Raw genomic sequence first — 10,059 nt, 5'->3', positions numbered from 1 at the left:
CACACTTAATTATATAAATCACTTATATAAACCCTTTTTCTGCGTTGAATCTTTGGGTTGCGATAAAGAATACTTAATTCAACAGTATGGTTCTCTTGGATAAAAGGCAATCTTGATTTGGTTGATGCAGTTAGTAAAAAGACTTTTTTCCCTAATAAGGCACTTTTGCATAAGGAAACATACAAAGCAAAGGTTTTTGTTGTTTTCCTTCTTGTTTGCTTCTCACTGATTAAGTTTACACTGACATCTGAAATAACAGAGTTCAATAGTGAGATAACTGGTTGAAAGTTAAATGCAGTGTGTCTCTATGAAGGGGTATTGGTATTTTATTTGAAACAGTACCTCACTTTGGGTTTTATCCTATGATTATCTAAATTAGGGCCTATGTTTAGCTGAGACAATAACACCATAACAACCCACAGTTTACAAAAGCCAAGGAAAAGTTTAAAGGAAAAGTCATAGATGAAAAAGCTCTGAGGTTCTGTATTATATATACTCTTACATGCTTTTGTTTACCAGCCAAAGTTTAGAGGAAAATGAGAGAATTTCATCCAGAATAGAGCATACAATTTTAATTCAGAAGGATGGCATGGAATGAAAGTAAAAAAAAAAAAAAAAAAAAGTGAGCGATATTATTGAAGGTCACTAGGTATTATAGAATAAAAACGATTTTATCATTAGTTATGTCCCATTCCTAATGAAGGAAACCTTTAAGAAATCAGATGAATAATAACAACAAATAAAGTTGTATTTTATGGGTCTTAAGAAACCATAGCCTATTTATAGACATTGGGAGGCAGTAAGTGGCTTCTTTTGACCAAATGCACTATGTCATAAAGCCATTACATTTCTTTGGGTTGTAGGAGACATTGAAAATAGAGTTTCAATGTATTTGTTAAAGATTAAGAATGCTTTGAAAATATAAAACAAATATATACTTTATAATCGAGTATTTGGGAACCTAAGAAACTGAAGAAATTGCAGAAAAGTTTCATAGAGAAGTCATAAAAGAAGAAGAAAAGAGTTCATATTTCATACAATTACAAGGAAGAAAAAGGTAAGAAAAAGTTTTAAACTTTCATTCTTTGGAGGTAATGGAATGGAATTACATATCTTTGCAATGCATTGATTTTGCTTTTCCCTTAGAAAATGACATGTAACAAATTTATTTGAGAAAATGATATACTAAAATGAATTTAATGTCATATGAGAAGAATTTTAGAATTTAAGTAGTTTAAAATATCTGTACTGATTTATAAAAATGAATATAGTATCATCTTTTCTATCCAGAATCACCACGCCTTGAGTTGTTTGTAGAACAAATATTTTTTAATTAGTTAAAGATATATCCCTTTAAACCCTTCAGTGATTTGTTCTAAGTTTTAATTATTTGATAAGAGAAACTTTTCTAAAATATTTTATGTATTTCTGTGTCTTTTTAGGGTGCAGAATATGATCAATATAATTTAGGCATTATACTGAGATTAGGAACATGGACTTTGGTTTTACTGGACTTAGAATTCTAGTTTCATCATTTAACAACTTTATGGGAAGTTATTTAAACTTTCTTAATCTCAGTTTTGTTTTGTTTTTAATCTCATCAAGTTTGGTTGAGTTTATAAAAGGTTCCTGACACTCATCCTTTCCCTGGATGCCTCAGGATCATCATCATGAACATCAGCTGAGAGTTTAGAATTGTTTGACCATATACTAATTCAGACGGAGGTTTTTTGAGTTCCTTTGTCTGACTTTAATTCTTTCTCCTTCCTTTGTCATCTTTTCTGCAGTTTTCTCCCTCTAATTTACTGAGAACCTTGAAAGCAGAAATAAAAATGAAAGCATAGTAAAAAATCAACCAGCCAAAACACCAACCAAAAAAATATTAATCTCTGTATGAAAATTTGAATCTCTGTATTGTGCTGTCCAATAAGGTAGCCAATATTTGCACTTTAATTTTAATTGAAACTAAAAATATAGTTCCTTAGTTCCACATTTCAAGTGCTTAATAGCTCAATGGCTAGTACTTGCTTTGTCAGATAGTGCAGAGAAATATTTTCATCATCACAGAAACTGATGGGCAACACTTGTCTACAATTTGTATTGTGGATTGTGGCTCTTGCTTTCATGAAACTTAGGTCTAGTGGGAGAATTAATATATTTTGGAGAGAAGTTTGGAAAATTAAAGAATCAATGATGTAGATAGTCACTATTTGAAAAACATTGGGGAGGTAGAGTAGACAGTTCAGGATAAAGGGACAAAAGAAATGATTGGGGCAAAATGTAAAATATAATTAATGATAACTATGATCTTCCCAACACATGAAGGATTTTAGAATGCTCCAAAATGGATCAGTGGCAACAGGAGAGCAGGGGGGTGGGGCAATTTTATTAAGATACTTAAATTTATTAAGTATCAAGAATGCTACCTTAATATTTTCTTTCAAAGTGCTTTTTTATTTTACAAAAATTTACTCTGAATATGAATTATTTTAATAATTTAATAATACAAATTAAAATTTATTTTGAAATAATTCTTATGTTTGTAAAACCTAAAACTTTCAGCTCCTTGCCTAATCTCCAAACAAATTTCATGGCTTTAAATCTAAGAAATCCTCATCTGTATCTCAAATATTATTGGCCACCAATGGCTGAAACCTCCTTAAAATATCTCCAATTCATTCCATTGTTTCAACCCTCACTATCTTTGCTGTCATGCAAGATTAAACTTTGTCATAGTCTTGCCCCTTCAATTCTCACCCTTTTCCAATTAATTTTCACACTGCCTCCAGGGTGATCATTCTTAAAATTCAGATCAGTTTATATCCTTCTCTGAATCCATTTCTGTTCCCTTTATTTTTTAACTTACTTTTCTGCTAAGGCTCTCTGGTAGGTTCTTCTCATTTTAAAAATAAATATTGCCTAATTCAATAAACTTCTTTTTTGTTAAAACAAAGGAAAACAGAATTTTCGTGGTTTTAGTATCACATGAGATTTCCCAAATGGGGAGAGAGCAGCAACTGACCCAGATGTATTTCCTTAAGTTTCACCATCCCTTGAGAGTATTCACTTAATGACACCATCAAAATGCTAGGTCCCAGAGAGATGCTACTTCTCAGTTCAAATTTGGTCTCAGACAACACCCATTCTCTTTAACATAATATTCAGAGAATGAATAAACATTATAGATAAAATTATAACAGAATATTATAAAACAATGAAAATTTTAGAGAGAACATTGAAAATATCAACAAAGAAAATTACGAAACCAAAGACATTAGTTTTATTCCTTAAAATATTGTTACTTTCTTTCTTTTAAACAAGCTTCAAGTTCAGATCTCTTAAGTCAACGTTTTACCGGAAAAGAAAGAAAGCAGTATTCTGACACAGCTATTCCACTACATTGTGAATAAATGAGCCAAGAACAATGTAGCACTACAGTTTTCATAGCCCTTCCATTGGCTTTTACTGCCCAGAGAAAGACACCAGTCTTGGTGGTAGGACTTTGATATAGACTCTCTATCACGGATGCACAATCTATGTCTAAAAATCCTAAGAATTGGTGTTGGCAGGCACAATCCTGGCAGATTAGATAGTAATCTTGATTATATAAACCAGGTTATGCTTTAACTCTCCTATAAAATGTACGTGAATGACATGACACTGCTTTTAGAAAAATTCAGTGAATATTTTCCTGGCCACTGTGAATAGAAAAGTTGCTTTGATAATGCAGGAAATAAGACTAGCCTCAATAGACAGTTGGTTTTGGTAGCCTAATTGTCATCAATACCGTGAGTGAGAAGGATTTATTATTAGTTTTCTCAAATTATTGCCTCAATAATTTGAGTATGCTTTCCATTTATTTTTCCAAGTAATTCCATATATGTTTAAAAAATTTAAGGGGATCAGCTGTAGCTCAGTGGTTGAGGTTCTGGTTTCAATCCCTGGTACCTCCTTAAAAAAAAGAAAGAAACAGTTTACAGCTAATTCATAACAGTGTGTGTTGGGTAGTAGGGAAGGAAGGAGGTATGGGAAAGCCAATTTAATAAAGTGAAAATAGATGGTCAATGGAAATCTTATATTTTAGAAAATGTTCATAAAGTGCATTTTGTCTTGGTAGAATAAAATTTGTGATATAAACAAGATTGATCCCATAAGTCATATGTAAAACAAGGTTTCATTTCTTTAGTTTGCATGTGGATTAAATTTTTATAGCACAAGTATGTCTACTAATTGGCCTGAGGTGTGCATCTGTAGTGATGTTTATGCTCGTAATAATGACCTTGAGCCATTTCAAATAGACCTGAATATTACTAGATTTTCAAAGACCAATAACATTCTATTCAGTTTAGTTTCAATGTTGAGATTAATTTAATTTAACTCAAAGTCTTTTACAATTGTAAAGTAAATGTGTTCTAAATTGTAACCTTTACCAACAAGAATATTTTGTTAAATCAGAGCTTAAAAGGACCTTTGAAATTACATAGTTTATTAGTGTATAAGCCTGTCTATGGAGTAGCATTACCTGGGGAGCTTTTAAAAAATAATACAGATCTCTAAGACCTACCTTAAACCTAATAAAGCCTGAAATCTGGGTTTTAAGAAATTCCTTAGATATTGTTTATTATCATGGATAGCCAATCTTGAGAACTAATAGTACATTTCTTCTATACAGTTTACAGATCAGAAGACTGAGTCAGTCGAAGGGCAAAGACATGATTTCCCCAAATAAGACAGCAGATCTGTGACAAGGTTCTCAGTCTCTTAAATCCCAACCCAGTGTAGCGTCCAATTAAAAAAAAAATTCCTATATGAAGAACCTCACAAGCTATTGAAAAAAGTAGAAAATGTAGGAATTTGTGTGATTTCAAGTGTAGTAGGTGTCTGTCAGGAATAAACTTTTCTGTTTTTATTTTAGATACTCTTGTACCAAATTATATATGTTTGATATTTGCTGCCATGAATTGAGGCTATGCTAATAAATGTATTGCTTATGACAAGAACCAGCATATTACTGTCCATAGTCATATGCATATTATAATTATAATTTAGTTTTCCATATTCCTCTAAGGAACTCAGCACGATATTTTCCTTTAACTTTCAGCTTTGTGGTTTTAAAAGCTGGGTGTTTAAATGACATTGAAATGCAGTTTTATGTTCCAAAAACATACTGACTTGTTCCATGATAAAATGTTCCTAAGACAGGAGAAATCATTTTTATTTTGCTACAAAGCTACAGTGATTCTAAATTCTGGCCAAGTTAATAGATTCAAATAGAGCAGCCATTACATGAATCATAAATCACGACAAAGGGCCCATGTAATACCCTGTATTTTTTAAAATTTTTTACCTCAGGAATATGCAATAAATTAGGAGGTAAAATCTATGCTGATCTTTATTAATTTCTGTCTATTGATATTCCTCAGTTTTACCATAGACCTTACCAATGATAATAAGCACTCTGAAACACTTATATAGCTCAGAATTCAGCTAAAAGTGCTTTGAGTAGAATAGCATTATACCTCTGTAGAGAATGATTTGTTTGCAATAGTAATTATTTACTCTCATGCTGAATTGAAATTGCAGCTCTATGGGAAACCATTGCTATTCCATTATTTAGTGGTCCTAGCACGCACAATTAAACTTTGATAAAGCAGACAATCTTTATTTTTGACATTTGCGAAAATGTCTTCTAAAATACACTATTCAGTGCACTTTCCTGCTCACAAACAAAAGATAGAAGACTCTCTTTCCCATTTGGTCATCACAGTGTGCCTCCAAGCTTTGCTATGCGGATCACTAACCATGGTACATACCAGAGAAGTAGCAGTCATTGACCATATCAGCTCTGTTCCTAAACAACAGATTCAGAATCAGTTTCAGTGTGAGCAATGTAAAATGAGAGCATAGAAATACACCATTTCTAAGGACAATTTATCTCCAGTAGTCTGTATTGTTTTGGTTGGGTCACATTAGTACTGGCCCTGATTGATAATCTTAATCTTGACCTCTTCTTGTCATCTTTAAATTTCTTTTAAAAGTAAAGAGTTCATTTAAATTAACTAAGGTTTAATCTTAATTAACAATGATTCTCTGAGTATTCCAATTTGTAAGTGATGCTAATACTTCTATGCAGCAACAATCAAGTATTGCCTGATAAAACTCACCTTTTTCTATGTTCCTTTCATACCCACTTTTTCCCTTATCTTTCCTACCATTCTTACAGCTCAGAAATATAGCAGAAATATTCAGATTTTAACAGTTGGGACTTCAGTCATTTTTCTTTTTCTTTTCTTCCTATCATGTTGTCAGAAAAACAGGCAAAAATAATTAGAGAAAGTATCCTATCTATTTAAATCTCCTCTGAGATGTTCAGATGTTATGCAGAAATGACTTTATTCCAACCACCTGGGGCTGTGACGTGCTGTTACTAGTTGTGTTTTAAAATTGTTTCTAAATATGGAACACATTTTAAAAATTATAAAATACGTGTAAAGTATAAGGAATGATGATTCAAATGCACTCTGTCCCTCAACTTGGCTCAAGAAAATGGCTATCATTCTCTTTGAAATCATCTTTGTAACTCTTCAGAGTTTCATTTCCTTTCTCTCTGCTCAGAAGAAATTACCATAATAATTTTGTGTTTAACATTCCTTTGCTTTGCTTTTTTACTTTTATATTGTTGTATTCCAAAACAACATATTTTAATATTTTTTCATGTTTCTAAGTAGGAATTACATAGCAAATATCTGTCTATGATTTGCCTTTTAATTTTATTATATATTATGTTCTTTAAATTAATTCTTGTTGTGGCTTAAGGTTGCAGTACTTTCATTCATGTTCACTATTGTCTAGTATTAATGTTATATGAATCCACCAAAATTTATTTATTTGTCCTTTTTGCTAATGTACATGTAGGTCATTTTCATAAATATTCAGTGCACACATACAATTTCTCTTATTATTAATATCTTACATTAGTATGGTACATTTGTTAAAATTACTGAGCCAATGTTGATACAGTGTTGTTAACTAAATAAGCGCATGAGAAGATGTTCAACATGATTAGTCATATGAAAATGCAAATTAAAACCATGAGTTATCACTACATATTTGTTTTGATCCTCTCTATTCTTTATTAATTAACTTTGTTCATATTTTAAAATTTCATTTCTTCTACATTCTTTGAATTTAAATTTGTATTTTCTTCTGATGTTTTAAGTTGAATAATGAAATAATTATTTGCATAGCTCTCTTTTTCTCATGTATGCATTTAAGGATATTAATTTCCCTCAATTTTTCACTTTAACTGCATTTGCTAATCTTTAATGTGTAGCAGACTTGATTCAGTACTAAATGCTTCTTTTTAATTTCTAGGTTTTCTTCTTTCACTAAAGAGTTGTTTAGTAATGCATTTATTCATTTCAAGCATGTGGGTTTTCTTATTTATCTTTTTGCCTTTAATTTTTAACTTAATTTTATTGTAGTCCAAGAATGTGATCTGTATGATACAGTTTTTTGAAATTTGTTGAGACTATCTTAAAGACTTATTATAAGGTCAGTTTTTCTGAATGTGCTTGAATAGAATGTGTTTTCTTCCATTAACTTTATGACAGTCAAGCTTATCAACACTGCTCAACTAATATTTATGATGCTAACATGACCTTAATATAATTCACAAGAATGATACAAGAAAGTAAAATTTATAGACCAATCCCACTCATGAATATAGATTAAAAAAAAAACCAAATATGTAGCAGTTTGATATGGTTATGAATTCCAAAAATAGATATTGGATTATGTTTGTAATCTGGTCTGTACCTGGGCATGATTGAGTTATGATTGGGGCTTTGATTGGGCCACATCATTAGAGCATTGAGTCCAAGGGTTGGGGACTCATAGTTAAAGGCATGACAAAGGACAGAGTTGAGGGTTTCTGATGCTGGAGTTTTGATGTTGGAGTTCGATGCTGAAGTTTTAAGCTGGAGCCCCAGGAAGTCAGCACACAGAGGAAAGAGAAGCAAGCCCTGGAAAGAGAGGACCTGAGCAAGGAGAAGAACATAGAGGAATAGAGTTGTCTCCTGACATGGCAGAAACCTCAGGGAGAGAGACAGAGCAGTTCACCTGATAGTCTACAGCTGACCTTGTAGAAAAAACAGAGGAACTGAGCCCAGAGGAACCCAGGAACCTGAACCCTTGCAGACATGGGCAGCCATCTTATTCCAACATGTGAAAATAGACTTTGGTGAGGGAAGTAACTTATGCTTTATGGCCTGGTATCTGTAAGCTCCTACCCCAAATAAATACCCTTTATAAAAACCAACCGGAAGCGGACTTGGCCCAGTTGATACAACATGGGAGGTTTGAGGTTCAAACCCCCAGCCTCCTTGACCCGTGTGGAGCTGGCCCATGTGCAGTGCTGATGTGCGCAAGGAGTGCTGTGCCACGCAGGGGTGTCCCTGCATAGGGGAGCCCCATGTGCAAGGAGTGCACCCTGTAAGGAGAGCCGCCCAGCGCAAAAGAAAGTTCAGCCTGCCCAAGAATAGTGCCGCACACGCGGAGAGCTAATGCAGCAAGATGACGCAGCAAAAAGAGACACAGATTCCCATGCTGCTGACAACAACAGAAGCAGACAAAAGAAGAACATACAGCAAATGGACACAGAGAACAGACAACTGGGGCAGGGGCGGAGGGGAAGGGGAGAGAAACAAATAAAAAACAAATCTTTAAAAAAAACAACAGCCAATTTCTGGTATTTTGCATCAGCACTCTTTTGACTAATACAAAATATTAGCAAGCAAAATCATCAATATAAGAAAAAGGTATTAGGTCCTGCCCTGATCAAGATGGTAGAGTGAGATCCTGTAGGGCTAGTCCCCTCCACAGAAGCTGTGGAGCAAGTTGCCACAACATGGGAATACAGGTTCAGAGCATAACAGAAACTTTCAGCAAATGATTCCCTTATTGCATGGAATAAAAGGTCAGAAAGGGCAAATAATCTCTTGTCACATAGCACAAAGAGGTGGCCAAAAACTGCTCTGGGTCAGGGTCAGTAAATGGCAGTTCCATACAACCCACTGACAAGAGAGATAAATCTATACTGCTTGAGTATAGTATTTATCCACTCTGGGGGGAGGGAGCCCTGCCACTGGGAATTCCTTTTCTGATAAGCATTTTGGGCCACTTGTTGCCAGTTTCCGGGGTTTCCCGTTTAAGTTCTGGCCAGGTCTTCTCGTTAGACTTAACATCTTCTCCGGGTTGTGGAATAACATACAGTGGAAAAGAAGGCAGGGGTAGCAGAAGAGGAAGCCTAGAGGAGGGCCTCTTATCCTGTGTTTGTGACTTCCTCAGAGAAAAGGTCCATATGAGGGCTGGGCAATGGCCAGTTAACAGGTATCTGTGATTTCCCTAACAGACGCCTCGAAAAACCAGCAAGAACTGTCAGGAACATCTTTCTCCAAGTTGCAGAAAACAGTCAAAGGATTGCAGTGATCCCACAAGCATGAATTAAGGAAAAGGCACCTTAGAACCGGTAAGATTTTGTGATGCCCAGTCTGGGCCCTGCTCATTCCACCACTGGCTCAGTGCAAAGCCAGCCCACATTCCCAGTGCAGGTCCTTGGTCCCAATTCCAGAGGGAGCAGAGCAACCCTCATGCACATACTGGAGGTGTGTCTGTCTGTCTGGTGGCAGTCTAAAGGACTGAACCAGGATACTCATTGGAGGCTCAGTATACCTGCCTCTGCTTCTAGGGGCAGCTCACAGAGCTTTCCTAAAGGTTCAAAGATCGCTATGGGAAAGCAGTCAAATTGCAAGGGCAAAGGTTTGTTGACTTGGGAATACAGCCCGGTGTACAGGGCCATGGGGAAACACTGTTTCCTAAGGTAGAGCAGACAAAACGGGGGCATTCCTAAGGGCATGTTTTTCTCAAAGCAGGGAATAGGACCACAAGAGGTTAATCCAAACTATGCAAGCATATTTAAAATCACCAGAAATACATCACATTCACCCACATTCCATTGGTGAAAGCAAGTGATATGGCCAAGCCCAACATGAGTGCATC

At 34.7% G+C, this 10,059-nt stretch overlaps 1 protein-coding gene across 1 annotated transcript in view; it reads left to right on the top strand.

Moving 5' to 3' along the window:
* Positions 1-425: 425 nt before the first annotated feature.
* Positions 426-10,059, top strand: part of CD36 (CD36 molecule (CD36 blood group)) — a 323,059-nt gene continuing 313,425 nt past the window's right edge. The window contains exons 1-2 of the mRNA XM_071215192.1: positions 426-1,057; positions 9,413-9,529. The gene's annotated coding sequence lies outside the window, so the exon portion shown is untranslated. The remainder of the gene's footprint in view (positions 1,058-9,412; positions 9,530-10,059) is intronic.

The sequence above is a fragment of the Dasypus novemcinctus genome, chromosome 5, assembly GCF_030445035.2.
Source record: "Dasypus novemcinctus isolate mDasNov1 chromosome 5, mDasNov1.1.hap2, whole genome shotgun sequence".
NCBI classification, from domain to species: Eukaryota; Metazoa; Chordata; class Mammalia; order Cingulata; family Dasypodidae; genus Dasypus; species Dasypus novemcinctus.
Note: the sequence above shows the minus strand (reverse complement) of the source record. Positions and strands in the feature narration are given on the sequence as shown.